The sequence below is a fragment of the Tamandua tetradactyla genome, chromosome 4, assembly GCF_023851605.1.
Source record: "Tamandua tetradactyla isolate mTamTet1 chromosome 4, mTamTet1.pri, whole genome shotgun sequence".
Lineage (NCBI taxonomy): Eukaryota > Metazoa > Chordata > Mammalia > Pilosa > Myrmecophagidae > Tamandua > Tamandua tetradactyla.
This window is the reverse complement of record NC_135330.1, coordinates 49,163,719-49,176,529: the sequence shown is the minus strand read 5'-3', so window position 1 is coordinate 49,176,529 and position 12,811 is coordinate 49,163,719. Positions and strand designations below refer to the sequence as shown.

At 34.7% G+C, this 12,811-nt stretch overlaps 1 protein-coding gene across 2 annotated transcripts in view; it reads right to left on the bottom strand.

Annotated features, from left to right (window-relative positions):
* CDC73 (cell division cycle 73) overlaps positions 1 to 12,811 on the bottom strand; it is a 200,979-nt gene that overhangs the window by 54,849 nt on the left and 133,319 nt on the right. The gene's annotated exons all lie outside the window — the stretch shown is intronic.

The following is a 12,811-nucleotide window of genomic DNA, read 5'->3' as shown; positions in this document are numbered from 1 at the left end:
AGCTCAACAACAAAAGAATAAACAACCCAATTATAAAATGGGCAGAGGAAATGAATAGGCACTTTTCTGAAGAGCAAATACAGATGACTAATAAGCACATGAAGAGGTGCTCATCTACACTGGCTATAAGAGAAATGCAAATTAAGATGACATTGAGAAATCACCTCACACCTATAAGAATGGCTGCTATTAAACAAACAAAGGAACTATACTTGTTGGAGCATGCGAAAAAATTGGAGCACTTATCCACGGTTGGTGGGAACGTACAATGGTTCAGTCGCTGTGGAAGTCAGTTCAGCGATTCCTCAGAAAACTAAATATTGAACTGTCCTATGACCCAGCAATACTAATTAATATACTTGATATATACCCAGAAGAGTTGAGGGCAGTGACAAGAATAGACATTTGTATACCTATATTCATAGTGGCTCTATTCATAATTGCCAAGAGATGGAAACAATCAAGGTGCTCATCAACAGATGAGTGGATAAACAAAGTGTGATAGATGCATACGATAGAATATTACGCAGCATTTAGACAAAATTATGTTCCGAAACATATGACAACATGGATGAACCTTGAAGACATAATGCTAAGTGAAATAAGTCAGACACAAAAGGACAGACACTATATGATTCCGTTATTATGACTCTGATAAAGTCACCAGTCTTCTGGAGTAGCTAGAAGGAAAAATCTGAGATAAGGGCATGGTAGCCCATGAAAAACTCTGGGACCTGTTCTGTAGCTGACAGCAGAAGTGTCCTTTGAAAATTATTGTTTTTTTCTTTCTATATATATGTTACATGTTATACTTTACAACAACAACAAAACGGTAAAAAGAAAACTATGGGCAGCTATAGCAATATTAGATAAAATAAATTCCTGAAATCAAAAATTTGAAAATATTTAGTAACACAGCTCACTACTGTAGCAAAATGGATATTTATACTAACTTTTCACCTGATATTTTGAGAATACACACAATTTTGACAGTTAATCAAATGGTATTTAAGATAGTATTTTATATTTAGAATTTAAGAAACTTAGTATCTGTATCTATAGATTTTTTCCTTCCTTGCTTTAATTTTAAACTGGTTTATGAAACATATTGTACAAACAGGCTTTATAATGCTTACTTAGATTTTTTTTTTAAGTATGCCTATGGATAAACTAACCAAGATATCCATTTTTGGTGGTTAAGATTTTCATATGTTAATTGTACAAATATCTCTCTCTACATATTTTTCTGAAATCAGGAAAATATTTAGTAACAGGTCATTACTACAGCAATACAAGATATTTGCAAGAACTTTCTACTTGACATATTAAGAACATTCAGTTTTGACAGCTGATCAAATGATATCTAAGTTAGGGTTTAATATTTCGAATTTAAGAACTTTGCTATCTGAATTTTTCCCTTGTTGCCTTAATTTTAAATTGGTTTATGAAACTTACTGTACAAACACAGGTTTTACAATGATTATATGAATACTTTATTTAAATATGCTTATGGCTAAACTAACAAAGATACCCATTTTAGTGGATCTAAGTGTACTGTTTGTTTTCTTAAATAAAAAAAAAATTGGAAAAAAAAAACTGGAACAAACACCTAAATACAAGAAACATTACCATAAAGCTACTAGAAGAAAATGTATGGAAACACCTTTAAGACCTAGTAATAGAAGGTAAGGTAGCTTCTTAAACTTTACATCCAAAGCACAAGCAAGAAAAGATAAAATAGATAAATGGGAACTCCTCAAAATCAAATGCTTTTGTGTCACAAAAGACTTTTGTCAAAAAGGTGAAGAAGCGGCCAACTCAATGGGAGAAAATATTTGGAAATCACACAACAGATAGATAGTTTTGATATCCCGTATACAAAAAGGTAGCCCATGACAAACTCTGGGATTTATCCTATAATCACTTTTTGAAGAGTGCATTGAAAACTATTGCTTTTTTATTTCTTTGCTTTGTATATATGTTATACTATAAAATTAAAAAAGTTAAAAAAAAATCATACAACTCAACAATGAAAGAACAAGCAACCCAATTACAAAGTGGGCTAAAGATATGAATAGACATTTTTCTGAAAAGGAAATACAGATGGCTAAAAAGTACATGAAGAGATGCTCATTCTCATTAGTTATAAGGGAAATGGAGATCAAGCTACAATAAGATACCACCTCACACCTATAAGAATGGCTGCTATTAAACAAACAAGAAGCTACAAATGCTGGAGAGGATGTGGAGAAATTGGGACACTTACGCACTGCTGGTGTGAATATATAATGGTCTAACCGCTGTAGAAGCAAGTCTGGCAGTTCCTCAGAAAACTAAATATTGAGTTGCCCTATGGTCTGGCAATATCACTATATGGTATATACCCAGAAGAGCTGAAAGCAGTGACACAAACAGAGATTTGCACACCAATGTTCACAGCAGCACTATTCACAATCATCACAAGGTGAAACAATCCAAGTACCCATCAACAGATGAGTGGATTAAAAAAATGTGGCATATACATACGATAGAATATTATGCAGCAATAAAGACAAAATGATGTCCTGAAATACACAAGATGGATGAGCCCTGAGGACATAATCTGAGTGAAATATGCCAGACACAAATGAACAGACACTGTATGATTCCCCTTTTATGACCACAGTAAATGTAAAATTAGAGGCTTATAATACAGAATATAGGGAACTTAGATAAACACAGAAGCTTGAGATGGGTGAACAGTTTGCTAATGAGATTGAACGTAGCTGAAAGGGAACACATAGAGGTGAAACCAGTTCACTAATGGGTCTATAAGTAATATTACCATATTGAAGGTAAACATGATTGAAAGGGGTTGTATAGACTCATGTATCCCACCAATTAACAAATATAAATCAGTTCTTACATGAACTACTGCAAGGGTATGAATCTTGTACAAAGTGTGTATAATTTGGGGGTATAGAGGGAAAAATGCTATTGCTATGCTGTGTTTAACAGGAAAACATCATCAACCACAGAAATACCAGGGGTACATAATGGGGAGAGGGCCAAGAGTAGGGGGAGGTTTGGATTTTCTATTTGGTGATGAGGTGGCTATCTTTCTCTTGGGAACAATGAAATTATCCAAAATCAAGAGTGCTGATGGAATGTTGACTTTGGACATTACATATGAGGCACAGTAAACGGGGGTGGCTGAAAGATACACTGACTGAGAAGTAGACTGGCGAACAATGGTGTTAAACATATGCTCGAACACGGTGCTTCTACAAAAAGGAGCCAAACTGGAGGCATACAAAAATGTGAATGAGTCTGTGGGACATTTGGTGAGACAAGATAAACCAGAAACCAAAGAGTAAATATTTTATGATCTCATTTAGAAAATACTTCTAAGAAAACCAAGGCCTAGACTATAAACTCTTACAGCAGTCATACTTAGTCTGAAGTGGTAACTGTTATTTCTGGATTTTGAGGGGCTGCTATACATATGTATAACCTGGTACTTAGAGGTAAGAATGAAGCCTATCAGGTCGGGATTAAGGTAATTCAGAATACAAAGGTAAGGAAAACATTATCTGTATTTTAGAACTTCACCTACTCTTTGGAACCAAAGGAAGAAAGTTTTATTTTGTCTAGAACCTAAATTTTCTGTAGCACATAATCTAAGTTAACTTGTCTGGATAGATCACTTAAACAATTCAAATACAGGGAGCCCAGAATAAGAATGAGGGCCTTTAATCCAGCATGGCTTAATGTAATACCTGAATATATCCCAGAGTAAATTAAGCAGATAATCAAGAAGTACTGGCAAAGTCCCTTGAGAGATGGGAGAAAAATTACAGAACTATTAAACTTTACCACCAGGGAAACTCCTGATACTCTGTCAAACACTGTGACACCCAAATCAGTAGGCCAAGCCCTTGATCTTGAGGCTTGCTCTTGTGAAGCTTATGTATGTAGCAGAAAATCTTAGCCTACCTATAGGTTATGCCTAAGAGTCACCTCCAGAGGACTTCTTTTGTTGCTCAGATGTGGCCTTTCTCTTTCTAAGCCCAACTCTGCAAGTGAAATCATTGCTTTCCCCACCTACATGGGACATGAAATCCAGGGGTGAAAGGGTGGTGATGGAGACGACTCCCAGAGATGAGCCTGCCCCTGGCACTATGGGATCAACAATATCATCCTAATCAAAGGGGGGAAAAAGCGTAACAAATAAATTATCAGTAGCTAAGAGAGTTTCAAATAGAGTCAACAGGCTACTCTGGAGGTCACTCTTACGGAAGCTTCAGATAGATACTGCTACCTACCATAACTTGCCAAACCCCAACCAAAAGCATTCCAGTGAATCCTAAAAAATACCTAGGGCATTATATAATATTCTACAAAGGTTCCACATGCTAGGTTAACATTCCAGGAACCTATAGCCACCAGATGGGACCCTGAATCACTTAAGTCCTGAAATGCAGAGGACCCAGCCTCTCTAGAACATCAAATCACCCCATTTCCCTATCACATATTACTGACAGCCCCTTCCAACACGAAAAAGTTAGAATGGGCATAACCCAAATACTCCTAAAGAGTGGAAGAAGAACAAAGGTGATGGTGGAGTTATACAGCGAAGGTCGGGTTTAACAAAAGAGTATGATTGCTGAATCATTAAAGTAATATTTCTTATAGTCTCTGGTATCTTAGAGCAGCTAGAAGTAAAAACCTAAAACTGTGGAATTGTAATCCATACCAAACTCTGAAATCTGTTCTACAACCAACTGTTGTGATGTGCTTTGAAATGTATTATTTGAATAAAAGTTATTCTTCATAAAAAAGAAAAAAAAATTTTTCTTCTTATCTCCAGTATTATGGAGCAGCTAGAAGGAATTATCTGAAATAGTGGAATGATAACCCATAACAAACTCTGAAATCTGTACCAGTTGAAGTGTACATTGAAAATCACTGCTTTTTCTTTCTATATAGGCTATACTTAACAAAAAAACATTTAATAAAAAAAAAGTATTAGCAAAGTCCCTTGAGGGATAGGATTAAAAATATGAACTATTAAAACTTTACCACCAGGGAAACCCCTGATACTGTGTCAAATATTAGTGACACCCAAATGAATAGGCCAAGACCTTGATCTTGAGGCTTGCTCTTGTAAAGTTATTATATATACCGAAGAAGCTTAACCTACCTAGGTTAAGCCTAAGAGCCAGAGAACCTCTTTTGTCGCTCAGAAGTAGACTTTCTCTCTATAAGCTCAACTCTGCAAGTGAAATCACTCCCCGCTGTCAGACATGACATCCAGGGATGAAAGTCTTCTTGGTAGCGTGGGAGATGACTCCCAGGGATAAGCCTGCCCCTGGTCTCGAGGGATCAACAATGCCATCTTGACCAATAAGTTATTAGTTGGCTGAGAAAGTTCAAATAGAGTCGAGAGGCTACTCTGGCAGGTCACTCTTACACAAAATTCAGTTAGACACTGCTATCTACCATAGCTCACAAACCCCAACCAAAACCACTCCTGGAAATCTGAAAGAACAACTAGAGTGTTACATAAGATTCTACAAAGGTTCCGTGCACTAGGGTAATTTTCCAGAAACCTACAGCCTCCAGATGGGTCCCTAGACCAAATAAGTTGTGAAATGCAGAGGGCCCAGCCTCTCCAGAACATCAGCTAGTTCCAATCCATATTATTAACAGCCCCTTCCAATGTGAAAAAGTTAGAATGGGAATAGCCCAAATACCCCTAAAGAGTGAGAGAAAGGTCAAAGGTGATAGTGGAATTATACAGACAGGATAGGATTTAACAAATGAGGATGACTGCTGAATATATTGATTTTCTTTAGTCTCCAGTATTTTAGAGGAGCTAAAATTAAAAAGCTAAAATTGTGGAATTGTAGCCCATACAAAATCCTGAAATCTGTTCTACAACTTATTGTTATGAATGTGCTTTGAAATTCGTTTTTTCTGTACATGCTATTTTTCACAAAAAAGAAAGAAATAGTTGATTGTGATGAGAAATGCACAGCTATGATGATAATGTGAATTTCTGAGTGTACACTTTGGAAGATTACACAGTTTGTGAATACATAATATATAGCAATAAAAAAGAAAAAGAAAACTTAAAAAAATTCCAATATAAATATAATAATATTGCAGTGTTGTTTGGAAAAAAAGAAATAATATGTTTACTTTCCCTATGAGATAAAGCATTATTATTACTGTTACTGTTTTTGGTATTTTATAGCAAAACATAGTGAAGCCTTGTGGTTCCTGTAATCTGGTAATAAAGCAACAACTTCAAAAAAATAGAATGCAGGTCACAGAAGGACAAAGAAATAGAAAACAGGATAGTTTATGAAATATGAAAAACGGTCTTACTTTGAGTTCCAAAAAAGGAATGGAAAGAAAGAGGGTACAGAGACAATATCCAAAGACAGAGGGGGCCAAGAGTTTTCAGAACCGATGAAAAATACGAGGTCAAATAGATTTAAGAATGCTAACAAATCCCAACTTGGATATTGAAAAAAAGAAATCCACATAGGCACAGAATTTAAAATGGTTTTTAAAATAATCAGATAAAGGAGATTTCCTTCATAGGCGTCACGGTCACACTAATTGCTCACATCATCATCAAAGGAAACGAGAAAACACTGTAACAATATCTTCAATGTAATGAGAAAAAATAAGAAATTCCCATACTGTTTTCCAAAGTGACTGTATCATTTTGTGTTTCTGTAGCTGTTGAGAACTTGAACTATTTTCAGCCCTGTGTAATATCAAGTAAATCCACCTATTTTCCCCCCCAGTGGTTGTTTCCTGGGCCTCATTTCCTCTCATGCATATCCCAAACAGTATTCAGCTAATGCACGGGGTACTCTCTGCATATCTCTGGAGTACTGTGCAATTCCTTCTCTTTAGAATTCTGTCCTATGAGGCTAAAATTTTCCTTAGATCATGTTTATAAATGCAAAATGTAGTTTTTTAATATTACCATAATATAACCATAACTGTTATTTAGCATATTAAAGGTTAAGCTGGGTTTTTTGTTTCAATTATTTATTGATGGACTAGAAAACTGAAAAAATTCTCAAATATACATGAAACCAAATAGAATCTATGCCAACATAAGTTATGGGTTACAGCCAATACTATAATTATGTGGAGGAGGTTTCAATTATGCATTAATTACACAGCAAAGCCTCCAGCTGATTCAAACTGTAGGGGAGATGTCAGTTGCAATGAGGTGTTAAACAATGAAGATAACTTAGAAGAAAAATTAGGCATGGTCTATCCTGAGAATGTTGTCTAATTGTTTTGCTTCTCTGTAGTAAAACAATGGAAAAAGGGAGTAAATTTACTTTGTGATATTTTTCCACTGTTTACTCTCGTCTTATAAAATAATATTTAAGTATCAGTTATAATATATTCAGATAAATATTTCAAAGGCTGTGGACATTGGAGAATTAAAATCGATTTCTTTTTAACTAATTTTTAACATTACACACATTTACTGTAAATTTTATGTAACCATTCAAACATATATTTATAAAACAGGATAGTTGACAGTTATTAAAAATTAGTAAGGATTAGATAATACTAAATACACAAATCTTAACATCAAGAGTTAAAAGAGACCTTAAAGATCATCTGATTCAAATGCAGTAATGTGCAAAAAGCCCAGCTTCACGGAACTAGAATCAAGTCCCTGGTACAGAAACAACTATCATATATCATAAATGGAATTTAAAATTAGAGATAAATATACTTAATGAAGTAACAGGTTGCATAAAAACATGAAAAAATAAAAACGAACAATTTCTGATTTCAGGTACACAAATCCTCATTCACCAATTTCCCCAGTGTGTTTCCCTTTCTCTTTCCTCAAATATTTATTTAATACTTGCTATTAGATAAACACCGTTTAAATAATGTGGATACACCTTCAACAAGCTTTGTCTCTTAAGAACTCACAACTGAGGCTGAAAGACTAGATGATAAATTACAAGACACAGAAACCATCATAAAAGCAAACCAAACCAAACCAAAACAGATGCATATATTTCCAGTATATAAATGATGAGAACACTACTCCTGAAAGAAGGTAGAAAGAATACATGAATGCGTACACAAAAAATCAAACCTTTCTTTTAAAAGCAATTAATAAAATCCATTTCTGTGTGAGTCTGACATAATATTTTCAGAGCGAGGCCAAAATTATATTTCTTATTCAACCAATTGTATTTTACTTGAAGGAAGAATCTCATTGGGTGGCATATTCAATCAAAAGACTCACTCTGCTAGGCGATACAACATCTGCTAGAATGTTGAAAGCTAACCATAAATGCCTGATAAAATATAAATATTCTTTTTCTCCCATACTGTTAATGGAAAAAAGTTTTTTGAGAATTTTGCCATTCAAAAGTACTAAAGAAAAAACACAATGTGTGGCTATATTAGTATGCGGTAGATTACCTAGATTTTTTTAAGCAATTTAAGTTGGAGGTTTGTAAAACTCAATTCTGCACTTACTAAAATCAGTAATACTGCAACTTTTTTCCTCGTTTTTAATCAGTCATAAGTTAATTAGAACCAGTATGTTTTCTCTTTGGAAGTGAGGATACTTTTGTTTTCCTTCTCAGAGTTGTCATTGTTGCTTTACTGAGAGGATAAAGAGAATGTCACATTCTTCTTTTGGATATCATGTTACTATGTGAAAATATTTTCCTAGTTACTACTGAAAATATTTAACAAGAAGTTTTAAACATTAGATCATTAAGATTACCAGGTATTTTAATTATTCTAACAATAAATCCAATGCCTTGAATTTTGAGTAGAGTTTATTTTGTTCTTGATGGTTATCATACAACTGTCAGGTACAGAAAAACACCGTATTTCTTAATCTGAATATTTGTTAGGTTCCTCTAACTGTCTGACGGGAAAGTGACCATGCCAGTCAGTCATCAAGATAGCTAATTGTATTTTCTCCTCTGTGACTAAGCAGGGTAAGCTTTAAGGTTCTTTTACGTCTTAGTATTTCCACTGAGGAAAAGAGCGGGTCAAGCTAGAAGTATTTTCTTCTTCTTTTTTTAAAATTTTTTTTGGCATGGGTAGGCTCTGGGAAATGAACCCGGGTTTCTGGCATGACGTTAGATATATTTCATATTTCTTTTGAGGTCTCAGATTCTAGAATCAATAAATTTCAAGTTATTTCTTTAGATTATGAAAAATCACTATTGTTATATACATTCTCACTAATAACATGTAATTTATGAGAGAAACTAGGTAAAGCTTTTAGTGGCTGATGACTGTTGAGGCTCAATTTTATTTTGAGCTGAACTTCAAGATGTGATTCTTCAAGTTTTTTAAGCGTCAAAGGAAATTGTATTTTTCACTGTACTTCATATAATAATGCCTTGACATATTTTATCTTTCATCAGTTTCAAGCAATGACTCACAACACACTAGCTCTACTACCACGAGTGTCTAGAGTGTTGAGCTTATGTATTTCTCCACCACAGAACTTTGCTTTTAGTTACTACTCAATAGATGTTTGTCCAAAGAACAAACTCAACATACACAGTAATTCCCTCAAATGAGATCAATCACCAAATTCATCTCAATCTGTCTCATAACTAGGGCATCATTTTGCCTTACCAAATAAGGATTAAAACGTTTTATTCCTAATGTTGACTGTATTCCAATACCAAATAGTATACTAAGTGGAGAGAGACATATTTTATAAATATTGTGCATTTTTAATTTCCTCAGGTATACAATTCAGACAACTAAGAAGCATGAATTAAGAAAATTGCTGTAGATTTAAAAGAGCAATATACATTTCGCAGGCTCACACATCATTACTGAGAGGCTTAAATATATCATACAAATTTTGAGTGCCAATAATGCAGAGTGCCAGATATCAAAAAGACTCTCCCACTACAAAATGGATAGAAATGCTAGATAAAATATATAAAAATACCTTTTGGAATGTATACAGTTAAACGAGAAAGAAAATAGTCATGGGCCAGAAATGAAGAAAAAACTAACAACCTATCAAGTGCATTGGTGCTTCAGTGAAAGAAAGAAGATGGGGCATGTAGTCTTCAGACTTGGTTTTTACCACCCACAAAGGACACAAATAAACCAGACAGAAGTACCTGTATATATGTGGAACCATAGAAGAGCCACAAAACCAATAAAAGAGCAAACTACGGGGAACAGAAGTGGTGGGAGGAGAGTTTTTCCAATTAAATGTCTTGATCTGGCTCTGGAATACGAAAAGAAAAAAGACTCCCTGATAACTGTCAACCAAGGGCCAACACAATATCACTCATGTCTGATCTGAATTTGAATTTGTACTACCCGGTGGACTAGAAATCCTCAGATCAAGAACTGAACGTAAAAAACCTGACTTTAGGTTTTGGATATTCTTGGATCACTGAGCAAAAGCAATCATAAAACCACTTTTAAAGGACATGTCTTCAGTTCAGGATTTCTCCACATAAAGTTATGCTAAAGATTAGTGAACAAAAGTCCAAATTCCTAACAAATGGCAGAATTAAATCATTACCACACATACAAGATAACTGAACAACTTGACAACTTCTATGTAATATATTTTTGAAATTCTAAAGGGTATAAAAGAAGTTACTGAAGATATAAGAAATCACCAAACTGAAAAAGTTATAGCAGAATACAGTTAAGCCTCTTCTTTCTAAGTGATCACAGCCTCTCTTAACTCACAAAACATTATAACTTTGAAGGGTTCTTCCCATTTCTTTCCCCTGATAGAAGGAACTGTCTTACTTATTGTTCTAGTTTGCTAGCTGCTGGAATGCAATATACCAGAAACAGGATGGCTTTTAAAAAGGGGAATTTAATAAGTTGCTAGTTTACAGTTCTAAGGCCGAGAAAATGTCCCAATTAAAGCAAGTCTATAGAAATGTCCAATCTAAGGCATCCAGGGAAAGATACCTTGGTTCAAGAAGGCCAATGAAGTTCAGGGTTTCTTTCTCAAGTGGAAGGGCACATGGCAAACACAGTCAGAGTTTCTCTCTCATCTGGAAAGGCACATGGTGAACACAGTCAAGGTTCCTCTCTCATCTGGAAGGGCACATGGTAAATACGGCATCATCTGCTAGCTTCCTTTCCTGGCTTCCCTTCATGAAAGCTCCTGGGAAGCATTTTCCTTCTTCATTTCCAAAGGTTGCTGGCTGGTGGACTCTGCTTCTTGGTGGCTATGTTGTTCTGCTCTCTCTGAATCTCTCTTATTCTCCAAAATGTTTCCTCTTTCATAGGACTCCAGAAACTAATCAAGACCCACCCAAATGGGTGGAGACACACATCCATCTAATCTAGCCTAACAACCACTCGATTAAATCACATTTCCAGGGAGATGATCTAATTACAGTTTCAGGCATACAATGTTGAATAGGGATTACAAAAAACAGCTACCTTTACAAAATGGGATTAGGATTAAAACATGGCTTTTCTAGGGTACATACATCATTTCAAACCAGCACACTTATTTAAAACCCTGTATCACCTGGCAATGGTTAAATGAATATGTAAAATATTTACTCATTTTTTAAATGAATATGACTGGAACAAAACCTATTGAGAAAAACAATTTAAAGACTAGAGTGCCTTCTGTTTCTTTTGAACAGCATTTCCACATTGACACCATGTGAATCCTTCAATAAATGTTAATAAATTATTTCCTAACCTAGTTCATAAGCCCATATATGGGGACAACAAGAAATAATGTTTTCCCCTTGAAAATATTTTATTAAAATGAGCATTTTTAACTGATTAATCCTAGTATCACCACTGGCAAAGAGAAAGGGAATTTGTTAAAAAGAAGAGAAATACAGGTGTCTCCCCGTGCATAGTAGTCGAGAACATTTGCATACACACAGAAACATACACATTCCACTTTTGGGGTTTTAGTGAAAGAAGACAGCCAATTTTAAACCAACCTATAACACAGGAAAGTGTAATGACTTAGAAAAAGATCTGTCCACAATTGAACAGATACATACAACACATCAGAACACAAATAATTCACAAGAACCCGGTATGTGAAATTCAAAATAAGAGGTAGGTATCAATTTGTCATGTATAAAAATAAATATCAAGAAATCACTAGTGTCACTAACTATGTGCCATACTGATCTAATAAAGATGACAGCATTGAACACCACTGAACCACGGCTCATTTAAAGCCTGGCAAATGCAGAGATTGTTGGAGAGTATTCAAAATCTTAACATTACCATTTTCCTTCTATGAATAAGTCAATCCATGAGGTAACATAAAGATTAAAAACGTAGTACACAGTCACAGTCTCTAAAAGTGGCATATCTTCTCATATTAATACATATAAAGATAAATGCTTCTGGAAAACATGTACAAACTTTAAATTTTTAAGTATGAAGCTTGTTGGAGAGGGGAGAGATTTCTTTGGTACCCACTACCATGACGTATGTTTTAAAGAACAATTTGAGCACAACTGTACTTATTTTAGAAAGGAAATGGGAAGTGAAGACATTAAAAATTTCAAGAAGTTAAGCATCTAGAAACTGTAACATAGGGCACAGGTTCCTTTTTCATTTACTTAACTTTCACAACTAAATAAGCTAAATAAATTTTGTCTCTATTAAATAAATATGCCCCCACCCTCACCCTCCAGTGTCGATATTTAATATACAGTGAGTTTATATACCACTTTTTCCATTCTTCAATTGAAATTGAGTGGAGGAAGAAAGAAAGGAGAGGTGGGAGAATGAGATTAGAATCTCCTCAAAGCTCTTCAAGGAA